Raw genomic sequence first — 14,014 nt, 5'->3', positions numbered from 1 at the left:
CAAAATGGAGGCGGCGCAGCGCCCCCCGCGCCGCTGCCGGGGCCGGGGCCGGGCCGGGCGCAGGTGCGGGAGGGGCGGGGCTGGGCCGGGGCCCCGGGGGAGGCGACGCGACCCGCCCGGCGGGGCTGGTACCCTCGGTGGCTGGCGCCGTGGGTGCTGCGGGGGCGGCGGGTCCCGCGGTGGTGCCTGACAGGAGGCAGGGCAGGGGCCGCGTAGGGCGCGAAGGCGCCCGTCAGGGTCCGGGCAGGCCGTTACCCGTGCGTGCCTCTGTCTGGCAGCTCGAACCTGTGCCGCAGTGATGGCTTCCGCGAAACCAGGGCCCGTCCTGTGCCACTGAGCAGTGAGCAGCGGGGAGGAGAAGCCGGGTGCCCGCCGCCGGCTGGAAGCCTCCGTCCTGGGCTGACAGCAGCCCGGTAACTCGCGCTGGCTCACTGAGCGTGGGCAAGCTGACCTGGCAGCCTCCTCTTTCACCAGTTTTGGGATTTCAGGGGTCCTGTAAGTAGAATCACGAACTGTCGGATCTAGCTGGCCCATGTCTCTCACAGAGTTCCACTGAAGCACTGGGACGTCTTCAGCACATCCCAACGCCTTCAGTCCTTCCGTGATGCCCTTGTGAGGAAGCGCGGCTCAGCTGCAAGGGGAGAAGCAGCCGCTCGGAGATCAGATGCCTCAGTTAAAGGTCACAAAGCTCTTCCATGGCGGAGCTGGGAAGGATCCCTGATCTGCCAGCCCCAGTCCACCCTGTCAATTTCACCAAACCACACAGGGCTGGTTTTTCGAAAAAGACCTCATTGCAGTAGTCACAATTCTTTCCGGACACTAAAATACATAGTTATGTAGTTCACCAAGAAATAACTTGTTCTGGAAAGTAATTGTTAATCTCTGGGCACGTTCATTTTATTTTTTAAAGGGTATGCTAGTACAGTTGGCTATTTTTTTCCCCAAAACAAAGCTGGGTTTAGCTTTATAGCAGAAAGAACTTAGAAAAGCAGTGAATAGATGCACACCTGTCATCTCTTCAGAAATAAAATGAGGCTGAGGTTCCACAGCATGCAGGGATGGAGTTTGTTTACTCTTTTCATCTGTTGTCACCTTCTCTTTTGCAAGCGATTTTAAATGAGGAGGAAGTGAACTGACAAATACATGCAGTTTCATTACAGTGTCTCATCTTTCCTGATAACAGCCCTAGCAGGTTATGAAGTCAGTAAAAGCAGGCACATCGATTAGAAAGTAAGAAGACCTCTCACGTACATTTGCAGCCAATCCCTGCATTAAGGACTAAAAATGGAGTGGTTTACACTGCTGTTTTCTCAGGTATATTCTGTATCGTACCCTTCATCAGTGACTGACTTGTTCGTTTGGGTTCCTATTCCAGCATGCAAGTGTGGGAGGAAGAATCAGAATATATTTAAAAAAAAAGAAACAAAACCAACCCAAACCAAAAAAGCTATAGAGAGATAGGAAGAGAGATCTGGGCAGAGGCTGGACATGGCACAATAAATGTGAATCATTAACAGGCAAACAAAAGAGGAAGGGTTAGAAGGGAGGGCAAAGGTTACAGTGATATGCACAGAGAAGCAATCCAGAAAGCTGTATTCTTTGGGAAGGCAGAGTTTTCAAAACACGTTTTTGGAAGGAATTTAAACTAGAAAAGGGACTTGACTAGTTTGGAGATGTTTAGGTGCAGCCAAAAAGTCATCCAGCATGGAAAAGGCAAAGAATAAGTCAATACTAGTTCCATGTAGAATTATGTATTTTATCTGTGTTCTTAGATGTCTTCTGATGGTAATATCCAAAGATATCCCAGTGATATATGAATGATGTAACTGGCACATCAGTTACTGCCATTTCATCTACATTCATCTTCCCAGAAGAGTTTTTGTTTTGGCAAGTAGGGGATGTTTTTAATGTTCGCACTGGGATTAAAAAAAACAGATGGACTATTTAAGAGGGGAGGACAGTCACGTAGGACAGGAAGAACTTCAGTTTGATATGCAATTAATTGGGGGCACTGTCAGCTATTTTTTAAATGTATGGAGGGAGGGAGGATTTCCTGCTCATACAAAGGAAGCAACACTTGAAAACAGAAACATAAACTTCATCCTTTCAACTCTACTAAAAAAAAAACAAAACAGTGGCACACAGTTTGGGAGAGCACAAGACTGAACTGTGTAGTCATTATATACACAATGAGAAAAAAATGATGGATGAATTCTTTATACAGTGTTTCCATACCACTGGTGATATTAACACAGAACTAGAAAACTGATGCCACAGCTCAATGTTTCTATATTTTTTGTACAGTGCTAAACAAAACAGCAGTCCTCTTTTTGTCTGGAGAGACTAATATAAAATTTCCTTCTACGTCATTAACACTTCTCTACACTCAGTTATAATACTTGGATTCCTAACATTTGATGGCTCCATATGCAGGTTTCATAGATTACCAGAGTAACAATTCACATTTTGTTCTCCAAAGGTAAAAAGGCAGCAGTGCACAAAATACATGTCCAGCCCTGAGTTCCCCTTACTTCCAGCTGTGAGGCACTTCTACCACATTTCCTTCTTTTTTTTGCCTCTAGGCTTTCCTTTCAGCACAGTTCACAGTTGGATGTAGACAAAGTGAGGTGTTACCCTTTGACGCAGATTAACTGGAGCAGGAAAGACACCCTTCCCCACCTCATCTTCTGGAGTGCAAAAAATACTCACTGGTGAGGGAGCCCAGCGGTCAGGAGCTTCAAATTGCTTTGGACAGGTGTCTGAAGGCTGCATAGCCCCATGACCTTCCCTGCTAATCCCAAGTATTTCCTTCTCTTTATGTCTTCCTATGGGCTACTTCTTCTCCCCTCTGGTTCTCCCATTTCCTTTCCCTCTCTGATGCACCCTCTATCACCAGACATCAGCAGTGGGGTCAGATTCCGCTCCTGCAGTGAGAGAATGAGATTATTTCCTCCTCCATCTCCTCTTCCTCTTCCCCTACTGCTGCCAACTCCTGCAGCAGTCAGTGTTTTTTCTTAAAAGCCTCAGGTGCAGGAATTATGTGATTACACAGGAATTTCATCTTCCATTAAGAAGAAAATGTCCCTAGCTTCTGAAAACTCAGCGTGGCAGAAGACAAATGCAAACAACAGTCCATCTTCAGATGGAGGGAAAAGGTTACTTTGATTTCTGAATGCTTGAATGTGACAGTATGATCCCTGCCCTGGATACTCTCACACACAGTGGCACTCAGTTCCACATATAGTTGACAATCTGTAGTCAACCAGCCGGAGCATGAGGCCGTTGTGGTGGGAGGAAAGAATCAGTACAAATTGCATTTTTGTCAGAGCTGCTCGGGGCAGGAACGCCCATGCACAGGGCAGAGGCATGAGAAAAGAAAAATGAAGGCTGGAGATCCCTCATATCCACAGTACTGTAGAAATGCTAGTGCCCCAATAGTCCCTCTTTTTAGTAAAACGACCTGTATAAATCGGACCTTGTGGAAGTAATATCAATTGGTACCCTGATCTTTAGACCTTTTTCATTGCTGCATACTTTGGAGCTATCATTGTTCCTGTCCAGTTGACAGAAATACTGAAAACCAGCTGGAGGAGTGATTCATAATTATTAAAAGCGCAGAGGTGATGAGAGGAAAGACATCTCTGCCTTGACTCACACAGAGCAGTCGCCTCTCACCTATATTTACTGAATGGTTTGCTGGATCAAAACAGCATTATGGGATGGAAATAAGGTCCCAACTTTCTAGTGTAGATTGGTTTCAGAAGAGTGAGTTTAAGTGTAATTTCTACGGAGAATAGTTACAAAATAGATCTCATACTCGTGCTAAGTTGTTTACACAAAGTTAATGGAAACAGTGGCTCAAAGCACTATATAAAGATTCACAAATAAGTTAAAGTAAATTGAGGTTGTTTTACAAAAATCAAAGGTAGAAGGAAAGGACAAAAGAAAATTCAGTCATGGTTTAGGAGTATCCAGCAATATACTATAAACTCTTTCCAGTCCAGTGCTAGAATGTCTTCACCTCCAAAAAATGCAGACTGGATGGGCAGAGACTAAATGAAAGTGACTGTGAACTAAACATCTGAGCTATTAAATAAGGACTATTGAAGAAAATATTCAAATATGAGCATTACTTGGGAGTCTAGCCACCTGCATGCCTACTCCACCTTAACTAGTAAAGAAAACTCAGAAGTTTTAAGTATCTGCAACAGGTTATAGACATTTTGCTGTTAGGAAATGTGCCCAAGTCCAGCCCAGATTAGAAATGACTCGTGTTCATTGCATGATAGATACGGAGTTGGTATTAATCACACCCATTCAAGTTCCTGCTATCCACTTGTCATGGATCATCACTAAAACCTGAAGGGATCAGCTGGAGGTCGAAGGTTAGGCCTCCGTGGAATGGATCATTTCTCATTACAAGTATCTCTGGACTGGAGAAGAGGCATGGCGTTTCCCTCTGCAGATAAACAGGAGGTGGTGGTTCCCAGAAGAGTGACCTAGTCAGCAGCGGTAAGACTATATCAGCTTATCTTATTTGATATATAACATGTCAAATCTTACATATTTGGATGCCCAAACACTAAAGCAGGATAAAGTGGTCTGTGGACCATGCAAGGAGGTTAAAAATATGCATATCATGTGCATACTGGTGGCTACTGAACAGGGAGTTCTTTTTTATTAACTTTCAGAATGAATACTCTGTGGTTGGTTGTTGCATTTCCAAGGAAGTTTTGTTCCCAGATATTTATTCTCAGCCCTGCAGTTCCTGTGTAAGTAGCCCTCCCCAAATGTGGTCCTAGCTCTATGCAGAGTCTTTTCAGACTGCTTGGCTTGCTAGTTGTTCTTGTCAGTCACCTTCCAGCTTTCTGAACACGCACGTGTTCTTCCTGTGGTTTCTAGGCATAGTGTCCCCCAGCAGCCCCCAGTTTTTCTGAGCTTCCCCTGGCTGGTAGGGCATTCTGTCAAGAGTGAAGACCCACAGCCTTCAAGAGGAAGATTTCCAGCTAACCCCTGCAGAAGCACTTTCCACTTGTCAATGTCTTTCATCACCCTCCCAGCTCTGAGAGGTGGCGGTGATCTCCCCCTTGTCACCCAAAAGCAGTGAAAAGGAAGTAGTCTCTTGAGATTGCACTTCAGCACTGTCTGAGATGCCTCCAAACATGTGCCTGCATTTTCTGTTTTATTGACAATGTTGTCTCACACATTTTGGGGATGAGAGAACCACAAGCCAAGGCAGAGGCCTTTCCTACCAGGGTGAAAGGGGCAGGACTCTTAGACAAAACCCCAGCAAATTCTTTCCACTGCTTTCAAAGCAAGTGACAACAAATTTGAGAAAAAATACTTGACCCATTTAAGATAAATCCTGTTTACTTTGCTTGCATGAATAGAGTTGCTAATGTTAGCAGAAGAAAAAGGAACAGAATTCCCTCTGCATTTGAATTTTCTGTAACACATGCATTTTTCCTCTTAGAACTTGACAGACCTTTTCACAAAGAATTTTCATTTTTGCCCCCATAAAGACCAGAAAACCCGTAGATAATAGGCTAGCAATAGAGACCAGCATGGACTAATACCCCTATAACCCAGTTAAGAACATACAGAAGGATCTGCAGGATCCATGTCAGGTACATACAGGAATGAGCAGGTTCAGGACCCTTTTTTAGCCTTTTATTCTGTAAGGCATTTACATTCCTCAGCTGGATTAGGTCCACATGAAGAAGGCATACACTGAAGGCAAGGAGTGATAATGGAAATTCAGAGCGCAGGGCAGCTGAGTAAGCTCCGTGGCAAGCAAAAAATGAAAAAAACTCATACCCATTTGGTTATCAGACCACTGCAGTAGTGATGCTATTGGTAGTTGGGGGCCTTCAAACAGGTCGTCTGTCAACATGCTGCTTTGTTGTTGTTGTCCCTAATTGTATGCAACCAAGTTTGATCTCTACCTCTAGGAAACCATGTTTCTGTACCTGCCTTTCTCTCTCTCGGGGCTGGCCCTTAACTCTAAGATTTGTAGCTTGCACGTTTTTTTCCTAGGCTCAGCCTTTCTGTGGTCCTCAAAAATGGGGAAAGAAATACCTTTTTAATTTTGTTGCCATTAAGATCCCTGATCTTGTTTAGGACTTTACCCACCATTGGCTCAAGAATGTGGGGATATGTCCTGGACCAGACATAACATTGCTGGAAGCGAAACAGTAGCTATGGATATCATCTGCTCAGGATACTGCATCAGTGCTATCCCCTGGCTTTGCTATTGCCAGCCAGATTTGCAGAAGCAATAGGAAAGTTAGCAAAGCAAAGCAACCAGGGCTGGGTTATCTTTATTATACTCTTTTCCTTGCAGCTGATCAAAATAGTCAGTTCATTCCAAATCTGACCAGCTTGAAAGCTGAACATGAAGCGAGCACCAGGCAAAGCCGGAGGAGTGTCTTCTGATTGGTACCCAATCCTCTTGTCATGCACTGTTTTAGCAGCAAGTATGTACGGCTCAGTGTACACACTCAAAGCAGAAGACATTAAGTGCTAAGCCAGAAAATCTCAACTAGTTTTAACATCTCCAAAACCCCAAGACAAGACCCCAAGGAAGACATTGTGCGGGGCAGTGGGGTCATGCACATCCAGGAAGCCCGCAGGACAGCGGGGCTGCAACCGAGGCCCCACTGGCTTGCTGTGGAGCTGATGAGAGCTGAGCTGAGCTCAGCCTTCAGCCCCAGGCAGCCCTCAGGGGTTCCAGCCCTCTCCCAGCCACAGTGTCCTGCCAGGGCCATGCCTTTGATGCTTACCTCCCTTGCAGAGAGCTCCTAGGTCAGGGGACAACAAAACACCCAGCCTCTGCAGGAGAGAGATGGTCTTATTCGAGGAGCTATTACTGGTAACTGTAAGCATACTGTGGTGGCTGCTCCCTGCCTACTTACCCTGCACCTGCTCATGAAAAACACCACTGGAACTAGTCTTGGGCTTTGCCTGGTGCTCCAGGACTGGGATTTGGGTTTTTTTATTAAAGGTGGTTTTCCAAAGGAGCAGATAATGGCTGTTCATTATTGGGGGGGGGGGGAAAAATCTTTCTTTCTTATATATAATTTTCTTGCATACTTTAGAATTTGTTTCATCTCTTCTCTACTGCCTAGAACTGTGGGGCAGGGACCCAGCACAGCATCTAGGAAGCTGCTTCTATCCCACAGCTGAGCTGGATGTCCACATCAGCTCAGGAGCTGGAGGGAGAGATGGCTGCCCAAATGTCATCCATCATGGGAAAAAAATGCCTAAAACAGTGTGTACTTAAGGTTACCACCTCCCAGACAGTCCTTTGCTCAGAACATCCCCATATTTTTCTAGTTATGGAGCAGGGCTTTGGGCTTAGGTTTACTCTGAGAAGCCAAATAAATGTTTACCATTTTCTGTAATAGAAGCGGAGTTTAAATGAATGATTATAATAATATCTAGGGACTGTGTTTCTGAGATTTTACCACATGTAAATACAATCATAAGCATAATCAATGTCAATGACTTGCGTTTAATTCTCAGACAAAGTTTGCTTTTAAATACCACACCAGATTTGACATGGCCAATGATAAATGGAATGCAATTAGTTCTACTATTTGCTTTGATGATATGCTAAATTATTTCTTACAAGAGACCATTTATTATCCAAAGCTAATGGTTATACTCTTGCATTTAACAAGTCTAATATATCTTAAACCATGGCAAACTGATAAGTTTCAACTTGAGATATTAAAGTCTAGAAAAAAAGTCATTCCATGAATGAGTTTCATTAATAAATCCTTGTCAATGTGCAAGTCATCATTTTCACAAAGAAATCTTAAACGGTAAGAATTTTGTATGTAATTCTCCTCATTGCATAAAGACAAAAACCTTAATTATTCTCCCTCTTAGTGATTTACAGTCACTTAATGAATACATATACTCATAAGGAAAATGTCTGAATTTGAATGTTCTTATGGCATTTTAAACATAACTCTTCTAATTGTTGACAAGTCAATTATTAATTCTTTTTCCCTGAAATTTATCATGAGATTATCATGGCAACTGCAAGTTAATGAAGAGAGCGTAGTCTCTGAGAATACAAACATTTGACCTTTCAAATTGTTAGCTCTTATTCTGCAACATTGCTTGCCACGGAGCTTACTCAGCTGCCCTGCGCTCTGAATTTCCATTATCACTCCTTGCCTTCAGTGTATGACTTCTTCATGTGGACCTAATCCAGCTGAGGAACGTAAATGCCTTACAAAATAAAAGGCTAAAAAGAGGTAGCAGCAGAGCACCTGATCGCAGAAATCACATTCGGACTAAAAATGTAACTGCTTGGAATTAAGGAAAAATTACTTGCCCGAATTTTACCATTTCTGCAAGGTATTAAAGCTACCTTGTGAATGTCAGGCTTTGATATTTTGATGCCCGTTGAAATTCCATGCTGGCAAAAGCAGGGCACAAATGAAATACCAGATCTCCAAGACTCTGGAAAGTCTTCCTGTAGAGTTAACTGCTACAGTGGAAAGAGTATTGAGTTTTTTCATATCCCACACTACACTAACAGCCTCCAGTCTTTACAAAAAAATAAAAGGAGCAACAGAAAATTACCACAGGGACTTTAAAAATTCAACTGTAAATTTTATAAAATAATAACATCATATTTTTCACTCATATTCAGATTTCTTCCTATTTGTTAAAGGACAGGTCTATCCCACCTTGGGTTTTTTTTTTATTCCCAGTTTCAAAATAATGCTGGCACAGAAAATTCTGGTTGTTATTTAGGGAAAATTCTTTCCTTTCTTAACACGAGGGGTTACAGAAGGAGGCATTTAGTTCCCCTTTCTGTGGCTACCTTGAAAATGACAAGGTAGGCCATGGGCCACCTACACTGGGGCGCCCTGCCCCAGTCACACACACACACTTGCTTACCCCCTTCCAAACCCCCTTTGCTCTCCCAGTCCTTTCTCCCTTTCCATCCACCCACACCTGGCTGCAGCCCCACCAGGCACATCTCTAAGTCTCACACTCTTCTACAGTTTCCATAATGTTTCTTCTTTCTTCTATTTATCTAATTCCTTGGGCATTTTTTTTCATCCTAGTACTTTCCCTTATTTTCTGAGCTCCATGTTTTCTTGCTTCTTGTTGTGCAAGAGACTCCTCAACAGTTTAAAACAGTTTAATCCCTCTGAAGATGATAGGAAGAGGTGATCACTGGGGATAAAGGCAAACTCAGAAAATGTACTGGTGTTTCATGATGAACATTCAAAACCACCCGAAATAACCATATTGTTCTCAGTACAGTCTTAAAATTAGCAACCACGGGTTATCCTTTCTGCCAAGGACTACGCAGAAATGCGGATAAGAGCATCTTAGCATTCTTCCTGAGGGGAAATAGGCTAGACATTCAAATCATCCTTCTTACTCTGCTGTATATACAATGTGTTCCTAAATCTGTTCACCTTGAATAAAACTAGCGATGACAACAGGGAGATTTGACATGGGTAATCCCACCACAGCTAAGACACCGCTGTGTTTGGTACTTTCTAAAGCTCTGTCTCCAACTCTAGAAAGTTAACTCTGCTCTGACTCTAAAGCTCTGTCTTGTTACTGTCTTCGTAAGCTGCCTGATTTCTAAATTCTGATCAGAAGAATATTCTCATCATCCTGTCTCCTGCCAACCTTTTCACCAGGATAACATTTCCTTGAGGTTCTCCGTCTAGATAAAAGAGCCCTCAACCAACTCTGCGTGACTGAGCTAGGGCTGCCTGAAACAGCAAACGCTGCATCTCCGCTGCAAAACTCTGTAGTACGTATTTATCACTCTTGCATTTATCACAGCAAGATTCATAAAGATTTTTGACAGATGATACATGACTTGAAAACTTCAGTTTTCCAACAGAAATACCAGAAAGTGGCAAACAGCTGCTTCTTTTGCAGTTTGAGGGAAGGCTACAGATATCGGTAGTAGCAGTCTATCCTTGCAGCAAAGGCAATCCATCATACTCACTATACCTTCCCCCAGGCTCCAGTCAGATACAGCCCTGTGATTTTAGCACTCCAAAGTCTCTGTATTTCTCCAGGGTAGCACCTGTCTTATTCTAGGGAGTCCTGTTAAAAGTCCCACCTGCAGCAGGTCTTGTCTTCAGCATTTTCTTCAAAGTGAACAGGATTTATTTAGCAAATAGAGTCCTCTTATTTGGTGGGAGGGCACTGGGTAAAACTCACATTCTACTCATCATTTTTTTTCTGCAGCAGAGTGGCTGCTTGCACTGAGATGAGGTGTCAGCAGAAGCTCAGCGATCATCTGCTCCATTTAGCCAGACAGCAATGGCTTGGACCAGCCACAGCACACACTGCCTCCTCCCTGGCTGGCCCTTGGCAGGCTGCCATGGGCAAGGGGTGTTAGGGGATATGGAGACAACCTGGGACTGTGGAGAAGGAGGGAGATGAGGATGTGGTATGGTGAGCTGAGATTTCTGCAGTGCAAAAAATAAGGCACAGATTGTGGGAAGCAGACGTAGTTACTGCTGCTGTCCGTGGAGCAAATTGTCTCTTCCTACCACACCTCAGATGAGCTTCCACGGGCTGGCGACACCTCAGAGCTGTGGGGCCCACGTACTGTTTCCATTTTCCAGAGTCCCATATGGGAGATTTAAATCACACATTCACATGGCATCCTTAATGACCCAATGAGTGAAGTATAAAATAAAGGTAATAATAAAGTGCTGCAGTGAAATCCCTTAGGACGTTGATGAGAAAGCATGCAGCTCTGCTTCCCGCAAGATGGGTGCTGATTTCTCCCAGTGGCGCTACCAAGCTGTCACTGTGGCTGCTTGCTTTAGCATGAGATGCCAGCTGCACAATACTGTTAGCATTCCTCATCAGCCGCAGCTTATGTCTTTCCCTGTGCACGATGTTAGAAAACCAGGTCATGCTCTTGGCTCATCCTCCTCTGATAACTCCTCTTTTCTTCCTTTGCTGGGAAGCTGAGCACGGTGTAATTAGTTTTCACTAATGTTCAGCTCTATGTGCAACTGCTTTTGGCTCAAGCCAAAAATGAAGTTTTCACATAGTTTGCATGCCCTAATAGGAGGGAAACTTGAGGCAAAATTGAGAGGTACCCATTTTCCTCATGTTATAATGATTCAGCTGATATTTTTCAAAAGACCACAAAGAATACTAATGACATGTTAATCTTCCAGTACTTACAGAACAGAGGATAAATAAGTGAGATTCCAATGAAAATAGAAAGTTACATACCTACCCATGCCAGATAACAAATGACACTGCAAGGCTGTCATAACAAGCAATGTGAAACCATGCCCTTAAGCAGAAAAACTGCCCAAAGTTTTATTTAACTGCTCGGGGTTTGCAGGCAGATCAGAATCCTGATATTCCAAAGAAGCTGCAAGGGGAAATAAAAAGGGAAAAGTCAACCCAAACCCCAGATCAGAAGTTCAAGTTTTCATATCAAGGCAGTGGAAATGATGGCTTTTAAACCTGTGAGGAATAAATTTTGAGAGGACTGTATGGAGCGTGCTACAGAGAGATAAAGCAACAAACTTTAGCTAAAGGTCAAGTGATTCTGTGCTTTGGGTAAATACATAAACATAAATGCCCTTGAAGAATTATCTGGATGGTACAGTGGAGCTTGTATATTGGCAGAGTAAACATATCAGTAATTAAAGCTGCATTAATGTGCTTGAATGATGCTCTGAAAGTGTCGCTGTAATGGCAGTCACAGCATCAACTTGAAGCAACTAAGCTGTGAGAGGAGGAGCTATGAGCTACAGAGGCTCCTTGCCAGGAATGTGCTTAGACTCTGATGTGCGGGAACACTATTAAAAATAACATGATTTAAATAATAATAATAAAACCTCTGCAATATTAGCATTTACCACAATAATTGCAAAATCAGCCAAATTACATGCAGTATTTCAGGAGAAAAAAATATGAAGCAGAGAATGCATTAACAGTCATTCACACCCCCCCTTCAGCTGGTGAGCTCTTTGGAAAGAAGCACACCAAGTTTCAAGAAACTGTACTGCGTTTTGTATACCTTGGGAGGCTGGGAAAGATCAGAGGGACCCTGAAGTTGGAACTGATGACACTGCAAAAACTGAAATTCCTCTTTTGCAGTGATTTAGGTTAAGAAGTCCTAAACATGGGGTGTAAGCTGTCCAAACCTCAGCAAACAAATATGGATCCATTCATTCAATTAGGTGAAAGTTACAGCTTGCTGGAGGAAGAATATAAACCAGAAAAGTTTGCAGGTGGAGTCAGTGGAAATACTTGTGCTTCTAAGGAGAAACATTTTCCTGAAGTTCCTCAAGCATAGGCAATCCTAGCTGCCCAAATACAGAAGCTTCAGATACATTAATTTTACTATCACAATTACGGGAATAGGATTTGACCCAAAAGGCCACACAACAGTTAAACTGGTCATAGCAGCTACAGATACAATAAATGCCGAAGTTCAAAGTATGCTTCAGCTGTGTGGTGCTAATTGCAGATACAATTGTCTTATTTTTCAGTTTCATCTCTTGCAAGCCATTAGGTTACAAATAGATCCTGAAGAAATAACTCATTTTGCTAAGTCCAATGACATATTACCTCTTTCCTGTGGTGGTTAAGTTAATAAAAGCTATTCTGGTGGTATCCACAATCAGTACCGATGTGATAATGAGTGTCATCTCAACCCTCTACATTGTATGAAAACATTGCTTTGATTTCGTAATGGGGCAATCACAATTTCATACCTACATGAGACAAATACTGAGGACTTAATGGCTACAGATGATGCACAAAGAATTAATTCAAAGAACTGCAGCACAGAAATCCTTCTTTGAATCTTTTCGAGATTTGAACCTTGAATGTTAATTGTGCTTAAAATGTAATTTGCAGCAAAGAGCATTTTACCACAACTGGGCTTTTCTTACGCATTGCAAAAAGTGAGATAAAGAAACTTCTCGGACACTTTTAGGCCCAGATTCTTGCAGCCTATGTTCTTTGGTGATATTTAGACTATGTAAATATGGGCAGTATAAGTGGTGGTCTTATTTGTAATGCAGCTACTGAGATGTTAGGAAGAAACCTAAACCTTGCAGATGCCTCCTCCCATAAAACAAATGGTGTCTCCTTTATCAGCAGAGATGCACAGTTTAGTACCCTCTAGTTAGATATTATACTGAAGAGGATCGTATTTAAAAAGCTGTGCTCTAGGAATAAACTCTGCAAATGAAAAAAGACAAGCCACTATTTTTTATATGTTTTAATACAAATTGGGGGAGGGGGATGAGAAAAAGATTTCCATACTCACAACATATTACAATAAAGGCACTTTTAAAAACATTGCATAAGATATTGTAATAGCTCTGGTTTGATTCACTTTTCATGCCTTATGATTTTCTTTACAGATGGAGGGACACCGCTTTCCTATGCTGGCCCTCGGCCAGGTGCTGCTGGCACTTTGGAGGTCATCCTGCAAACAGTTCACATCCAGGCTCTAGCAGACCATTGATCAGTTACTAACACAATTGAGTAGACACTTCCAAGGCAGAATAAAGTGACAAGAGCAGAGGAGGCAGACTGTAAAAATCCAACCAGCCATTGTAACACACACTGGAGGACAGCTTGAGCTTGCATATTAGCTTGTTTCTTTGTCTTTCTCTGACAGATGACACTTCTATTGCATAGTAAATGAACAACATTATTTGGTATTTTGTGTATGATTAAAAGCTAAGAAAAAAAGCCTAAGTCCTCTTCTGTTCTTATTTCTTGCACCTAGTGATCTAAAGTTTTCACCAAACTGTTGCACTAATATTCTTGTAGTCATGTACCATGAAGTGGGAAAAGTAGAAAACAGAAGAAACATAGAATCACACTATATCCTGAGTTGGGAGGGACCCACGAGGATCATTGAATCCAACCCACGAGGATCATTAAATCCAACTCCTGACTTCACACTGGGCAACCTAAAAGTTAAACCATATATCTAAAAGCATTATCCAAATGCTTCTTGATC

At 42.8% G+C, this 14,014-nt stretch overlaps 2 long non-coding RNA genes across 2 annotated transcripts; both read left to right on the top strand.

Annotated features, from left to right (window-relative positions):
* Positions 1-105: 105 nt before the first annotated feature.
* Positions 106-13,735, top strand: LOC119145378. The gene is made up of 3 exons (XR_005103403.1): positions 106-4,512; positions 10,243-10,452; positions 13,407-13,735. It is a non-coding gene; the product is annotated as an uncharacterized LOC119145378 (long non-coding RNA).
* On the top strand, positions 4,519-7,049 carry LOC119145379. The gene is made up of 2 exons (XR_005103404.1): positions 4,519-4,772; positions 6,344-7,049. It is a non-coding gene; the product is annotated as an uncharacterized LOC119145379 (long non-coding RNA).
* Positions 13,736-14,014: the final 279 nt, after the last annotated feature.

The sequence above is a fragment of the Falco rusticolus genome, chromosome 3 (assembly GCF_015220075.1).
Source record: "Falco rusticolus isolate bFalRus1 chromosome 3, bFalRus1.pri, whole genome shotgun sequence".
NCBI classification, from domain to species: Eukaryota; Metazoa; Chordata; class Aves; order Falconiformes; family Falconidae; genus Falco; species Falco rusticolus.
Note: the sequence above shows the minus strand (reverse complement) of the source record. Positions and strands in the feature narration are given on the sequence as shown.